The sequence below is a fragment of the Gorilla gorilla genome, chromosome 2, assembly GCF_029281585.2.
Source record: "Gorilla gorilla gorilla isolate KB3781 chromosome 2, NHGRI_mGorGor1-v2.1_pri, whole genome shotgun sequence".
NCBI classification, from domain to species: Eukaryota; Metazoa; Chordata; class Mammalia; order Primates; family Hominidae; genus Gorilla; species Gorilla gorilla.
The window spans coordinates 98499342-98519834 of record NC_086017.1 but is presented as its reverse complement, the minus strand read 5'-3'; the positions used below and the strand labels follow the sequence as shown (position 1 = coordinate 98519834).

The 20493-nt window shown below is 35.9% G+C and overlaps 1 protein-coding gene across 2 annotated transcripts in view; it reads right to left on the bottom strand.

Annotated features, from left to right (window-relative positions):
• CSNK2A2IP (casein kinase 2 subunit alpha' interacting protein) overlaps positions 1-20493 on the bottom strand; it is a 128353-nt gene that overhangs the window by 31264 nt on the left and 76596 nt on the right. Inside the window, exon 2 of one of the 2 annotated variants that reach the window (XM_055381733.2) lies at positions 16541-16597. The exons of the other annotated variant lie outside the window; for it this stretch is intronic. The gene's annotated coding sequence lies outside the window, so the exon portion shown is untranslated. The remainder of the gene's footprint in view (positions 1-16540; positions 16598-20493) is intronic. 2 annotated transcript variants of the gene reach the window in all.

The window sequence follows — 20493 nt, the reverse complement described above, 5'->3', positions numbered from 1 at the left end:
GCCATTAGAATGTTCAGTTAAGATATTTTTAAAGGCCACAAGTAATAGAAAAGAGGAAATACTTCATATAGCTTTCAATCCAGGAAGATGGTTTAAGTGAAGGTAACCTCTGAATTCCCTTCTCCATAAACCTCGGTATTGGCTGTGCCTCTCGTCACCTTGGCTTCAACCTCAGTTTGGTTGATAGATAACTATAGAAATTCTTAGAAGATCATATAGACACACATGGAAACTTTCAGAGACGGCCAAGAGACCATTTTCTTCTTGTGCCTCTTTCTTAAGAATAATTAAATTTTTCTCAGAAGCCCACCAGTGAACTTCTTCTCATATTTTCCTGGCCATAATGAGTTCACTTGCCCATTCCTAAATGAATTTCTGTGAAGAGTGCTGAGATGACAAAAACAGAAGTAAATATTCAACTTCCAACCCAGGGAGTGGAGGACAAAATAGGTATCCCCAGAGGCATCTGGGAAGGTGGGGGAGGATTGGATACTTCAACAATATGGGGAATATTTCACAATTTACATTTAGAAAGTAGTAAATGGGATGGGATGGAATGGTATTTGCAGCCAAACAACAGAACCTGCTTGGTATTTTGCTTTCTCATGTGAACTCTCCTGCCCATCACCCTTCAAAGACCCCGGATGTGTCCTCCTAGGCCACATCTGACGTGGGACTAAGGAGCTCTAAGAGCCTTTGCAGGGGCAGGGGAGAGTGAAGCTTGGTGATAAATTCTGATAAAATTTGCCTTAGATATTGAACTTTTTAGATTATCATCACTCAGCCTTAGGATCTCTTTTTGACAATACAGCAATCCATCAGTACCTTTATCAGTCTTTTGGTCTTCCCCTAATTCCAAGAGCTAGTATGGATGATCAAAGTAATTATCATAGTTTTGAATCTTTAAATGTCCATGCCCCACCATACAGGTACTTCTGTGAGTGGCTTCATTTTCTGACTGTCCTGACTCTACCTTGAAATAACTGTTAAAGTAGCATTGGGTGGGGAAACTATAAATGCAACCTGCTTTGCATTACAACTGGTTTTCATAGCAACCCTGATTTTTGTTTTGGTTTCGTTTGGATTTTTTCTGGGAAGAGAATGATTAAGAGAAGATGCTTGGTCGAGGCCTAAGAATTTAGGGTTGTTTGTTTTTGGTTTTGGTTTTGTTTTCTAGCTAAGTTTCCTATTTTTCTGACTTTGCCTATCCTAACTTTAGCTTGGAATTCAGCTTTCTCCATTTTGGCAGACTGGTGGACACAGTTAGCTCAGATGTAGACAATAGGTAGAGAGATCCTCTCTCAGGAAGACAAATATTTTATTTTTTTTTTCTGCATTTGGATGGACCACCTCACTTAATCTCTTTACCAGACCTACAAAGACTGAAAAATACTAATACACCATAATACCCTACTTTTTCTTTCTGCTCCAGTATTGTTAGACAGGTAGTTTGCATAGCCAAACGCAGCAGGAAACAGTGCACTCGAATACTTCTTGTCACTTTGTGATGGCCATCAACTTCCACATTGCAAACAAAGGATCCTTACTACCCAATCTCCTCCATGCCCCCAAGTCTACATTTTAGGTCTGTTATTTGGAACGTCTCATTTTTTTATCTAAATTTTGTTCCTGTTGAGATATTTTTGGCTTGAAATAACAAAAAATCTGAGCTCAAAAATGACTCAAAAATAACACATTTTTTAACAGCGTGATATATAGTAAGTTCTAGACATGAGTAAATGACCAGTCCTGATCACAGACTAAGATTTTGTACTGAACTAATCCATAGGAACTGGAGAGTACCCAGTCCAGTGGAGACAGCAGCAGCAGAAGCAACAATTTCTGTGGGCAGAGGCAACAGCTATGAGTAATCAAGATCAGCATCCAAGCCTAGCAGTGGCAGGTGGTACAGGATGTGTCTGCTCTGTTTTTAGCAACAGAAAGCACAACGTCCCCAAGGGAGAAGTATGCGATATTTTCACTGTGATGCTAGCTGCAGCCACGGCTCTTTTATTCCTGGTTCTTTTCCAATTCTAGTTCTGCTGCTGTTTCAGAAATCAATAAATTTATTTCCTGCTCAAATCAATGTATTTTACTTGCTTGCAACCAAGAATAAGACCCTAAAGTTGTGCTATTTAAATTTGACTTTCATATGGAGTTAAATTATAAAAATAGAAAAACTAAACACCTCAAAATTAACTAGATATTGAGACAGAAGGAACTTATGTGTACAAAACATGTAAGAAGTAACAAAAATGGTTACTTAAAAATCAAAACTATCTCTGGTTAAAAATATTGTAAATAATATTTAAAACAACTTAGTTATTGAAATTAAATGTCACCAAAAAATTATCTTTGCTATATATAGGATGTACAAATCAAAAAGAAAACCATACAACTAAATAACAGAAAAAACAGAACAAAGGCATAAATAGCAATTAAAAGAATGCAATTTTTAAAATACTTATTAAGTCGGGATCAGTAAGTAATAAAATAAAAAAGTAACCACTAAACTTATAAAAGAAAACAGCTATCTTTTACCATTTTAAGTTTAACAAATTTACCTTTTCAAAATAATAGTCAATTCTTATGAAGGTCTACAGGGACCAAATCTTTATAACCTTGGATAACAGTATAATTCAGTATAAAATTTTTAAAATATTGTCTAGCCAATACATACAGCCTGATATTTGTTTGTACTCAGACTCGTTCTGCTTCCAGGTATTAGCATTAATCAAAAATATGAGGAGAAAGATATATGAGCTGTGAACCAGAACTCTTATTCTTAATAGTATTAAAGTTTTAGAAGCAACCTAAATATGTAATGACCAGGGAATCACTGAATCCAAGCTCAGTTACAGGATTTATATTATAATATTATAAAGCAATTAATTATTTTAATATCAATATAATACCATATAATAATATTATAATATCAGTTTTTAAATTATTGCTAAGATTTCAAGAGTTTCTTTTTACTTTAAATGTTTTTATTCCTAAATTAGTTTGTATGTATTTTGAAAACAATTATTCAATTGTTTTTATAGCTATTTTGTTGTATATATTTAAAGTTTGCAGCATGTTTTGATATACTTATCTTCATATATATACACACAGTGAAGTGATTACTACAGTTAAGCGAGTTAACAGTTGCTTAACATATAGTTGCCTCTCCTTTTTGTGTTAGTAAGAGTACCTAAAATGTACTCTCTTGGCAAATTACCAGTATACAATACAATATTACTAAATATAGTCTTCATGTTGTACGTTAGATACTTTATGCCATAGATTTCAGATAGATGATAGATTTCAAATTTTTATTTCTGCTTATATGTATTATATATTTAATAACTATTTTTGAGTAAAATAGATATCAATTGATATATGGAATTAAATAATTACTGGAACTTAGATAACTGTTTATAATTAAAATTATTTCCTAAAACATTCCTTTCATTAAAACAATTGTGAAAATATTAACTGGTAGGTGTTACTAATATATACTTTTTAATTATTCATTCAGTAAATGAGCATAGTTCAATTTTTCTACAAAAATAACATAGTAAGGAATCTCATAAAAATGAAAAGCCAGCTCGTGTCTAAAAAACAAGCTACAAGAATAAAATATAGATATTTTAAGGAAACTGAAACAGAAATGTTTTAACACAATCAAAATGTCTTATAAAAGTAACATCTTTTACAGGAAAAAACAACATTACATCATGGGAAAATGGCTTGAGCCTTATCTATTATAAATCCAAAACCATTTCACATAAATTTAGACTATCAATAGGACCTCTTCTTTTTCCTGAGTCATATAACCAATATATAGCTGCTTAATTTTTCTAAAAGTATGCCACATTTTTACTTGCTTCACTTTGGGAATATTTTTTACAACTTTATCTTTTCCAGAAGTTCAAATTAGTTTTCTTTTTTGTTGCTGTTGGCAGAAGACCTGTGCCCACAACTCATCAAGAATTTCTAGATTCTTATCCATGTAATTTATGTAATGGCTTCTAACTTTATTTTAAAACCCCAAACTTAATATTTTCTAATAAATTAGTCTTCTTTCATTTTACTTCCATAGTTTATTGGGGAACAGGTGAAGTTTGGTTACATGAGTAAGTTCCTTAGTGGTGATTTGTGAGATTTTGGTGCACTCATCAGCTGGGTAGTATACACCGTACCCTGTTTGTAGTCTTTTATCCTTCACCCCCTTCCAACCCTTTCCCCATGAATCCCCAAAGTCCATTGTGTCATTCTTATGCCTTTGCATCCTCGTAGCTTAGCTCCCACCTATGAGTGAGAACATACAATGTTTGGTTTTCCATTCCTGAGTTACCTCACTTAAAATAATAGTCTCCAATATTCTTTTTTTAAGACTATCAAGTGCAGTAGTGAGAAGAAGGGAAAAAGGAAAGAGTAGAACAAGGAGCTCAATCTGTAACTGACTGTGAACAATTGACTGAGATAATTCACTACCTTCAGACCAGCCCCAAACTTAATATTCTAACTTGAACCAATTCCCTACAACCTTCTGTATTTGCTGTTATCCTGGAATTTAATTTTTTGTATTCCAGGATTTCTTCCACTAATTCTGAAGTACAATTGTTCATTTATCTCAAATTTTATGTTGCTTTAGTAGAATGCATCTTAAAATAACTTCCAAAATTTTGAAGTCTTAGTTTTATTATCTTCTGCCATTTAGTATTGCTAATTTGAAGTCTAAACAGACTTTAAATAAAGTCATCCCTATATTTAGAAGACAGCTCATTTGTTTTTGTTTTCTGGAAGTTTTTGGATTTTGTCTTAAGCCTTGAAGATCTGCAATGTCACCATTTCAGTGGATGGGGTGTATGTGGATGAGGAAGGGGGCAGGATGGTGTCTATATGTGTAAGGTTTTTTTTTTCCATTTTTTTTTGAACATTGTTGTTACTACTTCATTTTACTTGTTCCTTTGCATTAGATTGACTCTTCTAAAAATCTGAAAATTTATCTTACATATACTTTCCTCTTCTAGCTTTATTTTCTCCTTCTAAAATTTTTACTAGCCTGATATTGGATACTCTATAACTGGTCTCCAGGTCTCTTACATTTTCTCATTTTCCATTTCTTTGTCTCATCAGTATGCTGGTAAATATTCTCAAATGGATCAATTTATCCTATGGATGACTAATAGATTTTTCAGCCCTCCTACTGAATATGACTCTTCAGCAACTTCCATTTTAACTTTAGGAGCATTATCTTGTTATATGTATAGTATATATAATGAAAATATATAAATGCTCATATATATTTCTATTTTATACAATAAGATATGCAGCAGCAAAGGCTGCTGTTTATATAATACACATATGTATGTGTAGATTTGAGAAGATATTCCATCTATAGAACAAGAAAATGGCAGCCTTTTCTTGTTCTATAGATGCAATATCCTATCAAACCTTTCTTTCAGGAATAATTAACAATATTTAGAAGGTACAGTGCTGAATAGTGAGGAGTCCCTCCATCCTTGGTTGAAACATTCATCATGCATGTAAAGCAATAGCCAAGGAAGCAATAGCCAAGGAAGATGTCAAGCTGCCACCTATTATTTAAAAAGGTCTTAAAAAATGTTCCTACTCGGCGGGGCACAGTGGCTCACGCCTGTACTCCCAGCACTTTGGGAGGCTGAGGCAGGAGGATCACGAGGTCAGGAGATCGAGACCATCCTGACTAACATGGTGAAACCCCATCTCTACTAAAAATACAAAAAAAAAAATTAGCCAGGCATGGTGGCGGGCGCCTGTAGTCCCAGCTACTCGGGAGGCTGAGGCAGGAGAATGGCGTGAACCCAGGAGGCGGAGCTTGCAGTGAGCTGAGATCGCGCCACTGCCCTCCAGCCTGGGTGACAGAACGAGACTCCATCTCAAAAAACAAAACAAAACAACAACAACAAAAAAAAATGCTCCTACTCAGGAAAGAGTTTAGAGATCAATTTAGAAGAATACCAAGGTCTAAAGGGTTTCACATATTTCTTGACATCATCAATACAAACTTCCTGGAAAAGCTGTAATCCAGGCCCATCTGATAATGAAAGGTATAGAGAACATAGCCTCGTTCAGAGAGCCAGCTATTTAGCTAGTCTGAATAACAAGTAATTTTGAGGTTTACAAACGATGAATTTTCTGCCCTAAATTAAATTCAGTGTAGACCACGTTAGAGAGATTTAAAAGCAGAACGTGAGATATGATTTGGGACAGAGAAGAGCCACAGAATTGGGAAAAGGGAAACTCTCCCGGGTACTTCCCAAGCATCCTTTTGGATACCTTAAATATGTGCTGTGGGGCACTGGTTGCCTAATAAAGTAAATAACATCTATATGAAAACTCATTTCTGGGAAAGAGCCTGGAGGCAAATAACCCATTCTCATCTCTAGCTCATTGTGTAGTAGGAAGAAGACACAAGAAGTGAAGGGAAATGCAATGACCAAAGTGCCAAGACTCATGCTGGAAATGCTGGAAACCTTCTAGGTGAAGACTAGATTGGAGAACCATGTTTGGACATGAACTGTGGTATTGGTTAATAGCCATTGGACCATAATATCCAACAATACAAGTAAATCAATAGCTTACTGAGATTGTTAAAAGAATTGTGTTACCAATGAAACCCCATATCTAAAATCAAGGGCCAATATTTGCTAAAATTTTAACAGATGCTCTGACCCAAGGGGAAATAAGCTGGACCACACTTATTTCAAAGAAGTTAATTGTTTTATAAATCACTTAACTGCACATAAATATTATAAATATCTGTAGATATCATTAGTCAATTATATACCAATTAGAAAAATAAATGCAAGTAAGAAATGGAAACAAGTTAGGAACATCTAGTCTAATTCTCATGTCTTACAAATGAAGATGCTAAGTCTCATTTGGTTATCTTCTTTGCCAAAGAACGTACAGCTACTAAGTAGTTGCACATTCAGCCCTCAAACTGTTTTCTCAATATCCAGTATAGATTTAGACCATACTACTTCTAATAAATCCATAATTTATCCTCTTATTACCTATATGGCCTACCACTAGATATCATGAGAACTCACTATCACGAGAACAGCATGAGGGCAAATGCCCCCATGATTAAATTACCTCCAACTGAGTCCCTCTTGCAACATGTGGGGATTATGGGAACTACAATTCAAGGTAAGATCTGGGTGGGGACACAGAGCCAAACCATATCATTCTACCTCTGGCCCCTCCCAAATCTCATGTCCTCACATTTTAAAACACAATCATGCCCTTTTAACAGTCCCCCAAAGTCCTAACTCATTCCAGCATTAACCCAAAAGTCCCAGTCCAAAGTCTCATCTGAGACAAGGCAAGTCCCTTCAACCTATGAGCCTGTAAAATCAAAAGCAAGTTAATTGCTTCCTAGATACATTGGAGGTACAGGCATTGTGTAAATACAGCCATTCCGAATGGGAGAAATTAGCTAAAACAAAGGGGCTATAGGACCCATGCAAGTTTAAAATCCAGCAGGGCAGCCAAATCTTAAAGCTCTGAAATGATCTCCTTTGACTCCATGTCTCACATCCAGGGCATGCTGATGCAAAAGATGGGCTCCCACAGTCTTGTGCAGCTCTACCCCTGTGGCTTTGCAACCCACAGCACCCCTTCTGGCTGCTTTTACAGGCTGGTGGTGAGTGTCTGCAGCTTTTCCAGGCGCATGGTGCAAGCTCTCAGTGAATATACCATTCTGGGGTCTGGGGGATGGTGGCCCTCCTCTCACAGCTCCACTAGGTAGTGACCAAGTGGGTACTCTGTGTGGAGGTTCTGACCCCAGATTTCCCTTCTGCACTGCCCTAGCAGAGGTTCTCCATGAGAGCTCCACCCCTGCACCAAACTTCTGCCTGGACATACAGGTATAAACCAGACGTCCTCTGAAATCTAGGTGGAGGTTCCCAAACCTCAGTTCTTGACTTCCATGCACCCACAGGCCCAATACCATGTTGAAGGCATCAAGGCTTGGGGCTTGAACCCACTGAAGCAATGCCCTGAGCTGTACATTGGCCCCTTTTGGCCACCACTGGGACACAGAGGACTAAGTCCCAAGACTACGCAAAGCATCAGGGCCCTGAGCATGGCCCACGAAACTATTTTTACCTCTTATGCCCCCAGGCCTGTGATGGGAGGGGCTGCCGTAAAAGTCTCTGATATGCCCTGGAGACATTTTCCCCATGGTCCTGGTGACTAACATTTGGCTCCTTGTTACTTATGCAAATTTCTGCAGCCAGCTTGACTTTCTCCTCAGAAAATGGATTTTTCTTTCCTATTGCATTGTCAGGCTGCAAATTTTCCAAACTTTTTACTCTGCTTCCTCTTGAACGCTTTGCAGCTTAGAAATTGCTTCTGCCAGATATCCTAAATCATCTCTCTTGAGTTCAAATTTCCACAGATCTCTAGGGCAAGGGCAGCCTCTTTGCTAAAGCATAACAAGAGTCACCTTTACTCCAGTTTCCAAAAAGTTCTTCATCTCCATCTGAGACCACCTCAGCCTGGACTTCATTGTCCATATCACTATCAGCATTTTAGTAAAAGCCATTCAACAAGTCTCTAAGAAGTTTCAAACTTTCCCACATCTTTCTGTCTTCTGAGCCCTCTATGTCTCTAGGAATGTCCAAAATTTCCCACATTTTTCTTTCTTCTTCTGAGCCTTCCAAACTGTTCCAATCTCTGCCTGTTACCCAGTTCCAAAGCTGCTTCCATATTTTCAGGTATTTTTACAGTAGCACGCCCCACCGCCCCCCCCCCCCATCCCCCGTGGTACCAATTTTCTCTATTAGTCTATTCTCACACTGCTAATAAAGCAATACCTGAGATTGGGTAATGTATAAAGGAAAGAGCTTTAATTGAGTCACAGTTCCATAGGACTGGGGAGGCCTCAGGAAACTTACAATCATGGCGAAAGCAAAGCAAACTCATCCTTCTTCACATGATGGCAGGAAGGAAAGCTGCTGAGCCAAAGGGGGAAAGTCCCTTATAAAGCCACCAGATCTCATGAGAACTCACTCACTATCACAAGATCAACATAAGGGTAATTGCCCCCCATGATTAAATTACCTCCCACTGGGTCCCTCCTACAATATGTGGGGATTATGGGAACTACAATTCAGGGTGAGATTTGGGTGCGAACACAGAGCCAAACCATAACAGGGCTAGTGCATTATTAGCATAGGAATTACTTTGTTAAAATACAGATTCTGATTCAGTAAGGCTGGAGAAGGACCTGAAAGTCTGCATTTTTATCTAGCACCTACTTGCTATTGATCGCTAGTTCTTGGATCACATATTAACTCCAAAAGCTATGGAGTATTCATTCTTCCTTATATCTAAACAGACACTTGCCATGGACCATTAGAATGTCACTTTTAACTCTTGGCATTAAGGCAATATTTAATAGATTACAATGTCTAACGAATACTCCAGTAACCTTATATCAAAAAAGCAAAAACAAGATTTTAAATATTCATGGTTTCATAATTTTGCATGAATATCAAAAACAATGTTTTATAAATTCCTTTGGGTTTTTTAATTTTTGTGGAAAAGACTATTTTTACTTAAAATGGGCATTTGTTATGTGAAAATATTTAGAATGCTTACCATGAAACTGTAGCTGATATATTCTTGTTCCTTTGCAGCAACTAGCAAATTGCCACAAATTACGTATGTAGAATAAATGAATTTTAGTGAATGCCTCACTGACTTCCCATGATTTCAGCTTCTTCATTGGGTAAAATCAAGACTATTAAACCTTGCCTACTACCGCCAACAACATCTAGCATAATACAAAGAATGTAAATATGAAGGTCAGAAAACTCGTTTGGAGTTCTACCAAATAATCCTGGTGGAAAAGCACACTCTTCATAAATGACATAAGGAATATGTCAAAATATGTCAATATTTTTGTATAACTAAAAGTTATACCAATGCTTATTACTTGCTACCACTAATACTGCTCCCACTACTACCACTAGTATTACTACCATTTTATAGAAAGTAAAGAACATTCATTATGTCTGGGCATTTACACTATTTAACACAGTTAGAATTATTGCAGAGCAAAGATCTTTTCTTCAGTCGAGTTTGTATATTAGTTATACAATTGACAAGAAAACAGAATTCACCAAATAAAGTCCATCTCAATTTATACTTAAGCTATGATAGTAGAGATATAAATATTTAAAAATAGAATTTAAAGGATTAAAGTATAACATGTTAACTAAAACAGATATTTATTTTTATTACTCTTATGTAGGTTAGCAAAAGTCTTAACTTTTGAAAAGGCAAAATACAATTTGGTTTGCTTTTAAAGCATGCTGATGCAAGAAAGAGAAGCATGGATTATCCAGAATACTAAATGTCACAGAGAGCTAACTACAATTTATTTAAACAACATTTACAAAATATTTTCAAATATAAGTCAACCTTATTATTTATATTGTAATATAGTTGTTGCTCTTCTCTAGAAAATGTGATTTTTCTGATTATGATTGTGTTATATACAATTTTTCTGAATTAATTACATAATAGTTAAGATTATTTAGAAGAATAATTTTAGAAAAAACTAGAGTAACATTTCTAAAATGATATGTTAATGATGTGACTCATATACAAATTTTCATAAGTTTGTGTTTGTAATTCTAGATTTATTCCAAAAAGAAATTAAACAAACATGAGTTTGAAACCAAAATCTGCAGTTCTGTCAACCTCTTTAGATTCATTCCTCAGGCTGTCAATATTATTCAATTATCCATTAATAACTTGTTTCTTAAAATATTATGTAATTACACTTAGGTTTATGTCACAAGATTTTCACATTCAAAAGAAAAAAAAGCTTTGTTAAAAGTTGCTACGGGAAATAATTTATAAAGGCATAACTGGTAAACGGGCAGACATTACTTTTTCACAGACCAAATGTTGCAAGCCATCTTCTGAAATTGTTTGTTCCTGAATTTACCTTACTTCACTAACAAGAGCTGAATTATAGATATCAGCACTTGATGGGTGGCTTCTTACAGACTTAGAAATCTTTCCATGTAAAAGCTGATGACAGAGGCTTGCACAGTTTGCAGTAATTGTGTTAAGGAAATGATTGCTTTTCTTTTTATGTTTTTAAAGCATTTATCACTAGATAAAATTATAAATTTTTAGTACTTATTTAAAACTGTTTCTCCCAAATACCAAATCTCTTTTGAGTTGCCCTCAGACACCTTCATAAAGAATAAAATATTGTTTGTACAACGTCACATTATACCGGACCTTGAAACTAGCTTCCTTCTACAGCAGATCTTAACTCAAGCTCATCAATAACAGGCAAAAAGGTAACTAGAGTTGTTTCTATAGAATGTATCACATGAATACATAGGCCAACTAATGCCATGTCAATTTAACATGAGAAAAATATTTTTTCAGAGCACAACTCTTCTACAAAGATTGTGAGTTCAATTAGCAGACAGATGTTTATTCAACTAAGCATGAAGTTTATTTTATAGGAAAAATTAGGCCTGGAACTGAGTTTAGAAGTAGGTACAAGTAAGAGTTGAGATTCCCTGAATATCAGATGAGAAATAATTTAAAGGAAGAGTTGGGCAAGTATATCCGAGTTGAAATATGGAGAGAAGAACCATCAAGATGGTGACAGGAGCCAGGTTTGTGTAGCCTAATTTTTAAATATCTCCTATATTAAGTAGACAACAGGGTTTTAGAGATTTCTAGTATGTGATTTTTAAGTTTGCTCATTTTTTGCTGGAAACATTGTATGCAATCCCTTTTCCTGGGATTACTTCACCAAGATGCTGGTCAGGTTAAAACTCACTTGAAATATCCCAGTAGGAAATTAATTGTGATGCTACTCTTCTACATTCTGGAAGAACAAAATCCACCTTCTATCTAAACTGCCTCCTTTTTTAAATCGGCACTTGAAACATCATTTTCTTTGGAGGAGAGGAAACGAGTGCAAGGTAAGAGTGGGGACTGAAGGATCAGACTCGTGGTCAGCTCCCTAGGCATGGAAACTTGATCGGGTTTTCTTCACATATTAGTGCCTCAAATTCCTCATCTGTGAAATGGGCTTTTTTCATGCTACAAGGACCTGTTCTGCTTCTGGAGTCCATTTCATCTACTCCTCTCTCCCAGACATAGCTCCCTGATCTGTTCCATAGCTTCCAAAGTCTGTGCATTGAGACAGAGGAGACTTCTAACTCCTTGTAATATTGACGCTTCCTTTATCACAACTTCTAAAAGACTAGAAAAACAGGAGGGAGAAAAAAAAGTGTACCCAGCAGTCTCCTTTTCTTCTGCTCCTTAATATAGAGGATCAATTTCTCTATTCTATCTGTACAAACATCAATCATGTTTTTATGCTTATATTTCCTGTGAATATTACATTATCTGCTACATAGGGACAATGAATGAAAAAAATGATAAATGAAGATGTTCATCAATCTACCACAAATTTACCAACAGTTCTCTTAGGATTGCTCAACTGATGTCAGAAGAATAGAAATCTGGACATAACATCTAAGAAAACCTCAAACACTGTGACACAGTAAGTTGAGCACCTCTCAAGTATTCCATGCTGGACAACATCACAGATTCTCACCAGGCTTCTTCAAGGATCAGGAGGATGAGAATTTAAATAGGTTATCTCAAAAGTTATGTTGTCTTCTTCAAAATTCATTTTTTCAGAAAGCAATAATCTCAATTACAAAAAAACTAAATATACTAAAACTGTACACAGTAATGTGAAATCACATTTCTGTTTTTAGAGAAAACAACTGAGAAAATAAGATTAAAGATGAAGACATAATAAGAAAAAAGTAAATATTTTTAAAGGGAGTAGGATTCATTCTATAAAAAGGAAACGAGGAGGTAAAACAGAGAACTTCTGCTCACTAGGGCTTCTAATAATTTACTCAAACACTTTGTGTTTCTATTAGGAGAATGAAAAGAAACCCATTTATTTGAGAAATTTTCAAATTGACAATGAAACTATGCCATCAGAAAGGCTTTTAAAAGCTTAGTTACATGTGCCTCCTCTTATTCAATGTCATTTTTGTAGTAAACTATATTAAGACCCTACAATAGAAAGCTGAGATATAACTCATAATTGTTTTGGACCACAAGTGTTAGACTTGAGATTATTACTCAAATTCTAAAATTTTTCTGTGGGTGGTATCTTAAAGCTCAAAGAGCAAATCACTTTTTAAATGTCTGAATATATCTAACAAATACTTACTGAGTATTCACTATGTACCAGGCCCTGTGATAGGCACCAGATAATAAGCAGTAAGTCACACAGATGGTATCCCCTCTATCCTCATGAAGTTTGCTGTTTAAACTCATCAAACAGTTCTAATATTTAAACCCAAATCAAATATATTACATTTCCATCCTAGAAGTTAAGGAATAGATGGGATTTTAAATGCATTATTTTATTATTTGTTTTAGAATTTACTTACAAATGGATACACATCATTACAAAGTTACTTACAAAACAAAGTCTAATAAAAGTTTTTTGCCAATGTTTTCATTTTAAAAGGAACATAGATCAGAATGAGACAGAGAGATCCACAGAAACACACGGACTGTCAGATGTAGCAAAAGACGGACAATATTTTGCTAATTTGACAAGTTAAATAGCACATAGATTCATAGTGTAGCTGTGTTATTAAATTTATATTCAAAATGCTGTGGGAAAAATATGAACATTTATTCCAAAAGCGTGTAGACCCTTTGAAGAAAATTGTTTCTAGAATAGTTTCTGCTAAAAGTCATCGTTATGGATAAGCTTACAACACTGCTAAGAGCAAATCCAGATGGCTTTTGGGAGCTGTGCTGTGTTGGTGGAGTTGTTTCTTGGTAAAAGGAGGGAAATGCTGTCCTTATGTAAAATAAAAATAATTTAAAAATACTACAAGGCCAGGCACAGTGGCTCATGCCTGTAATCCCAGCACTTTGGGAGGCCGAGGTGGGTGGATCATCTGAGGTCAGGAGTTCGAGACCAGACTGGCCAACACAGTAAAACCCCATCTCCACAAAAAATACAAAAAGTTAGCCAGGCGTGGTGGCATGCACCTGTAATCGCAACTACTCAGGAGGCTGAGGTAGGAGAATTGCTTGAACCCGGAAGGTGGAGGTTGCAGTGAGCTGAGACCGTGCCACTGCCCTCTAGCCTGGGCAACAGAGTGAGACTCCATCTCAAATAAATAAATTACTATAAATATAAAAGAAAATCATACAAACTAATAGGAAACCTTAATTGTAGCAAGATAATGGTTGCTGCATATGGGAGGCAGTCCTGCCTTGTGGAGTTATGGGGGAACTAGACGGCCTTAGTAGAGAGGTCTCCTACATAGATACATATCTTCAATATATGAAGAAGCCAAGACATGGACATAATAAATAATAATCATAAATCATAAAAGTGCCTTCTCTCAATGATTATCAATATAAGTTATAGAGAAATAAAGTTTGGAAGGGTTTTTTAAAGAATGTTATGCAAACCTGGTGGATCTAACGCTAGAAAAGAAGGTGGAAACAAGAAGCTAAGACATCTCTCTTCGGAGACGGGAGGAGGAAGAAAGCACATGATAATGAGATAGGTTCTAAATATATCCTGCATGAATTCCCCCTGCATATATTCTCTGTAAATGTATCTCTTAGTGTTTAAATTTGGAAATTTAAATAATAATTTTATTAAATATTTCAATCTATATCTCAGACTGTTATAGTTTCTCCCATTACATGAGTTAGATCCTATGTAAATGAACCCAATATCATTTCTGACTGGACCAAACCAGCATGATTCATTGGCCTCTGCAAAGTCATATTGCATTCTTCTTAATTCTTTTTTCCTAGCTGTCATATACTTATATGTCACAAACCAAATAACATACATTCCCAAAGACATAACCCTTAGTCTGAGCCCTGAATATAATTTGAATATTGATTGATCTTGCTTTTCCAGAATTTACATTTTACTCACCTTCTAAATTATCTTGTCTTCCTCATGAATGAATCTACTGCCAATTAAACATTTTTATGTTGTAGAATCATATAAATGTTAATCTTAATTTATTTTATAATAAACAAAAATAGAGTTTATTATACATATTATAATCAGAAAACACATAAGATTTTATAAATCTCATTTAAAAAGTCTTTCTCAAGAGATCCCCCGTGCTTTAACTTTTGTGCAAAGATGGGATATTAATCTCATTTCACATGACAACAAAGTACTAACATAGGGAAGACAGATTTGCCATTCAGTCTTACTGGCAAGTACTAGCCAGATGCAAGATAAATGGGTATAGTATTAAGCTAACCATTTAGTAGCCAAAAATAATATTTTTCTTGGAACTGACAGAGCACCACAACTAGTTAGAAACAGTGAGACATACCTCTATGATAGTTCCTAATTCAAGTGCTAAGCCTGCCAAGTATAAGTTTTATATTGATGCTGTTCTAGAGTAGACCAGCTATTCCGATCCTTAGCTACACACTGGAATCACCTGGAGAGATATTGAAAAATACCAATATCCAAGCCCTATCTCAGACCAATAAAATCATAATTTCTCTGGTAGGGGCCTGGACATTATAATTTTGTTGCAATATCTTCCCAGGTGATTCTGTGTGGTGGGAATAGGAGTGTGAATGTATTGGTTTTTTTCCTCTTAGCTGATTCTTCGTAACTCCCTTAGAGCCTTCTGGATCTAAGAATATCCTTCTCTAAAGGAAATATCAAACAAGACTTTCAAAGGACTGGCTTGACACTTAAAGCAAACGGTTTTTTATAATGTTTGTTTTATAATTGGGATTTATAAATTTATAATTGGGATTCTCTTTGTCATTAAGTCTTCGTATTCAAGAGAACAAATTTCAAAGCAGAAAGTGACAATAATAATGAACAAAATGCCTAATCTCAAATAACATTACTCTTAAAATTTTACTTCCTTTTCTCAAAGAACTTGAAACAGAACTACCATTCAACCCAGCAATCCCATTACTGAGTATATACCCAAAGAAATATAAACCATTCTGCCGTAAAGAAACATTCATGTGTATGTTCATCACAGCATGATTCACAATAGCAAAGGAATTAACCTAGATGCCCATCAATGGTGAACTGGATAAAGAAAATATGGTACAAATATACCATGGAATACTACACATCCATAAAAAATAATGAAATCATGTCCTTTGCAGCAGCATGAATGGAGCTGGAGGCCATACTCCTGAGTAAATTAATGCAGGAACAGAAAATCAAATATTGCATGTTCTCATAAGTGGGAGCTAAACATTGAGTACACATGGACACAAAAAAGGGAACAAAGGTGCCCTTTTGGCACCAGGGACAAGTTTTGTAGAAGACAATTTTTCCGCAGACCGGGGGGTGGGAGAATAGTTTCAGGACGATTCAAGCACATTACATTTATTGTGCACTTTATGTCTATTATTATTACATTGTAATATATAATGAAATAATTATACAACTCACCTTATTGTAGACTCATGGGAGCCCTGAGCTTGTTTTCCTGAAACTAGACAGTCCCATCTGGGGGTGATGGAAGACAGTGACAGATCATCAGGTATTAGATTCTCATAAAGAACCACACAACCTAGATCCCCTACATGCGCAGTTCACAATAGGGTTGGCACTGCTAGTAGAATCTAAAGCCACTGCTGATCTGACAGCAGGCAGAGCTCAGGTGGTAACGTGAGCCATGATGTGAAAAACTGTAAATACAGGTGGCTCTCTTGCCTGTGGCTCACCTCCTGCTGTGAAAAACTGTAAATACAGGTGGCTCTCTTGCCTGTGGCTCACCTCCTGCTGTGTGGCCCAGTTCCTAACGGGCCACAGACCAGTACCAGACAGTGGCCTAGGTGTTGGGGACCCTTGACCTATCAGGTAAATATGTTCATTAACTGGATGATGAAATAATCTATACACCAAAACCCACAACATGCAATTTATCTATATGACAAACCTGCACATGTACCCTCTGAACCAAAAATAAAAGTTGGAAAGAAAAAACTAAATGTATAAATAAAAATAAAATTTTTTTAATAAAATGGTTTTACTTTTCTTTCCCCTTACCTCCTGTCAATGGCTAAGGCTAATTGTAAGTAGTAAAATACGATTTTATGCCAAGCTAAATGCTGCTGAAGAATAGAGAAAGTCACACCCACAAGAGAGAACACACGCCCGCGCGCGCACACACACACACTGACATTCAGTTCCCTGTAGACATTTGGAAGTTGTCAGCAGTAGCATAAAGACAGTCCTAATTATTAAAATTACTCTTGTGTGGAGAGTGCTTTAGAATAAGATGCCGACAGGCATGCAATATGTTCACTGCACCACGATCTTTTTCTTTTTTTAAAAAAAGAAAACTTTTATGAGTATTCCACTGGCTTTCATCAAAATACCTCTCCCCACCTCAGTGACATATACCCTCTCAAACATTCCAATGAAATTACCAATAAATTCTGATTCCATAAGGAATCTAATACCCTAAAGATACCTTTTATTATTGAGTTTGTTCAATGGATTTTCTTATATGTACAACTATAAAATTTACTACAGTCCCAATCCCTCATAATGTTCATACATAATCACATTTTTACCATTATTCAAATCATATACAGTATCATAAAGATGCTGTGATTAAATATACATTTTAAAATATTTTTCAAAGCAGATTTCTTTTAGGTCCCAAGTACAGTTAACTAGCTAGATCTTGCTCTACCAGAAATGATTTTATGGTGTATATTCTAATACATATATGTACATACAGAATTGTCACAGGCAATTCAAGTCAAAATATCACATAGTCTAACATTAACCTCTATGGATCATAGAAAATATCAAATAGGCAGGAGAGTTACAGTGTAGAAAAAAGAAAGAGCTGATTTATATTGCTTCAGGAAGAAGAACCAGGACCTACAGTTGACAGTAAATAGAAGCAAATTTGCAATCAATATAAAACAAAATGAGCAATCAGGTCTTACTAAACAATGTGGGCCACCTTGTTTAGATTGCCTGTCATACTCATAGTTGGTTCTTAGTGGGTCCAACCTGGGAACTCACCATCTTTGAAAATAATAAAGCTACAAAACAGTAGGTTACAGAAAACTGATTAGTTCTCAGCCTGCTTCACAATCCATGAAGGGAGTGTCAAACATTCATTCTCAGACACACTGAACCACCAGCCCAAACACAAGCACCCTTGTCCCTGTAAACTACGGGATGCCTCCTCAACCAGGCCAGGAGAGGTAATTAAATATTTGGGTTTTAAAATGCCTGCCCTTCCAGCTCCCAGGCGACCTTCTGTTGGATCCAGATAAACATGAGGAAAGCACATGCTCAAATCTTTATCTCAAGGCACAGAGGCAGTAAAAAAAGGATGAATAAATAATAAACATTAAATACTAACAAATGTGGATATTGTGTAAATAAACTAAATTGCTTTCCCATTTTTCTCTCATCACATTTTCCCCTGTGTGTCTATCAACGCAGTACATAAACTAAAAGCAGGACATTTTAGTAAAAAAAAAAAAATTCATGTTATCTCATCAGTGTCTAGTAATCTTATATAATGCTAAGTAGTTTTGATCTCATTTGCAAGAAAAATATTTATTTGATAAAACATATTGAATAATATATATAATATTTAATAATGCAGTGAACTGGGGATAATTCAGAGAGACACTCATAGTGCTCTAAATTATTTTCATGCCATAATATTGCATATGAGCCTATCCACTAAAAATTGTTAGCACGTGCAATTAAAAGAAAAAGAAATACTATCTAATTTGAAAACTAAACAAATAGACATAAAGGTGCTTTTATTTCAAATGATAAAATCTCAGCCCTTTGGTCAAGCAGCTTGAATTTCAGGAATATTTCTTGAAAAGAAAGTAAATTAATGAGGTAGGATTTATAGATATGTTGTCTTGATCTGAGCATCATTCCATCTATGCTCAGAAGCTTCTGACAATGAGTGAATGTATTAAGGGTGATAAATGTCTATGATTCCATGGTGTGGTATAGCAAGTGTTTCAGGAGCGAAGACTTTGTAGAAGTAGAATAATTTCCATTCAGCCTCAAAGCTATAACAATGCATTACTGATCTCTCAGTGCCTCTTAATTTTAATGTCATCTGATCTGTTTATCTGAAGGTTCAAAATGCTATTGGGTCTCCTTATCTCAGCTATGTGCTAAACTCAGGCCTATGAATCTGTAGGGAACATCCTGACTCTGTAGAAAGATGCAAAAGCTATAAACAAAAAGCAAAGGCAAGTGGCATTTTTGTGAATCCCCTTGATTTCTATTCCTCTGGCTGACTGAAACTTCTATCACCCTTTTCCTTTTCTTTTTTTTTTTTTTTAATAGGGAGTCTCGCTCTGTCGCTCAGGCTGGAGAGCAGTGGCTGATCTCAGCTCACTGCAACCTCTCCATCTCCCGGGTTCAAGCGTTTCTCCTGCCTCAGCCTCCTGAGTAGCTAGGACTACAGGCACGCGCCACCACACCAGGCTAATTTTTCTATTTTTAGTAGAGATGGGGTTTCACCATGTTTGCCAGGATGGTCTCGATCTCCTGACCTCAAGTCATCCTCCTGCCTCGGCCTCCCGTGTGAGCCACCGCACCTGGCCCACCCTTTTTCATTTAAGCCTTCTAGAGAACAAATAGGCTAACTTTGGCTTCTTTGTTTCTGAATTTTGACAAAGATTCACTTTAGGACATCTCAATAGAACTTAAGGTCTAATGGAGAAATGTTATACTCTCAGAGGTCACACTGCCAAAATGATTCTCTTCAGGTTGCAGGGACAAAGAAAACATTACACCTCCAGAATCTGGCTTTAGGGCTTGTAAAGGAGGCTCTGTGCACCAATGTGGTTCTTGAAGTCAGATGGACTTTGCAAGGAATTATACCCAGAACACCTCATTGGTATGTGAGGATTAAATGAGATCATGTATGTAAACTGAATAATTTAAAGTTTGGCACAGCAGATAGTGGCTTCTCTCTCTTTCCTGCCCCCTCCCCACTCTTATAGCTTCATTTAACAATCATAGTACCCTTATTTAGGTGTTATTATTCTCAGTATAAAAATGGGTGGGAAAGTGGAAATTTCAAAAGATTAAAAACTTAATTCATACCATGAAGAATATCAAAATCAGTTTCTACCCAAGCCTATCTGATTCCGCTACACCAGTCTATTTCTATAATGTGATACCATCCTCATTGTTTTAACCCTGCAGACTGCTTCTTCTGAATAGGAAGACACCCTCAAATAATTCTAAAGTCCTGCTATATCAGTGCCTTGAATTTATCTTCATTATAAATTTTCTCTTAATACTCTGCATTGGGAAATAAAAATCATATTCTATTTTCAGAGAATAATGTCGTTACTTGCAAAAGTTTGGTTATTTTTGATTTGAGTTTGGGG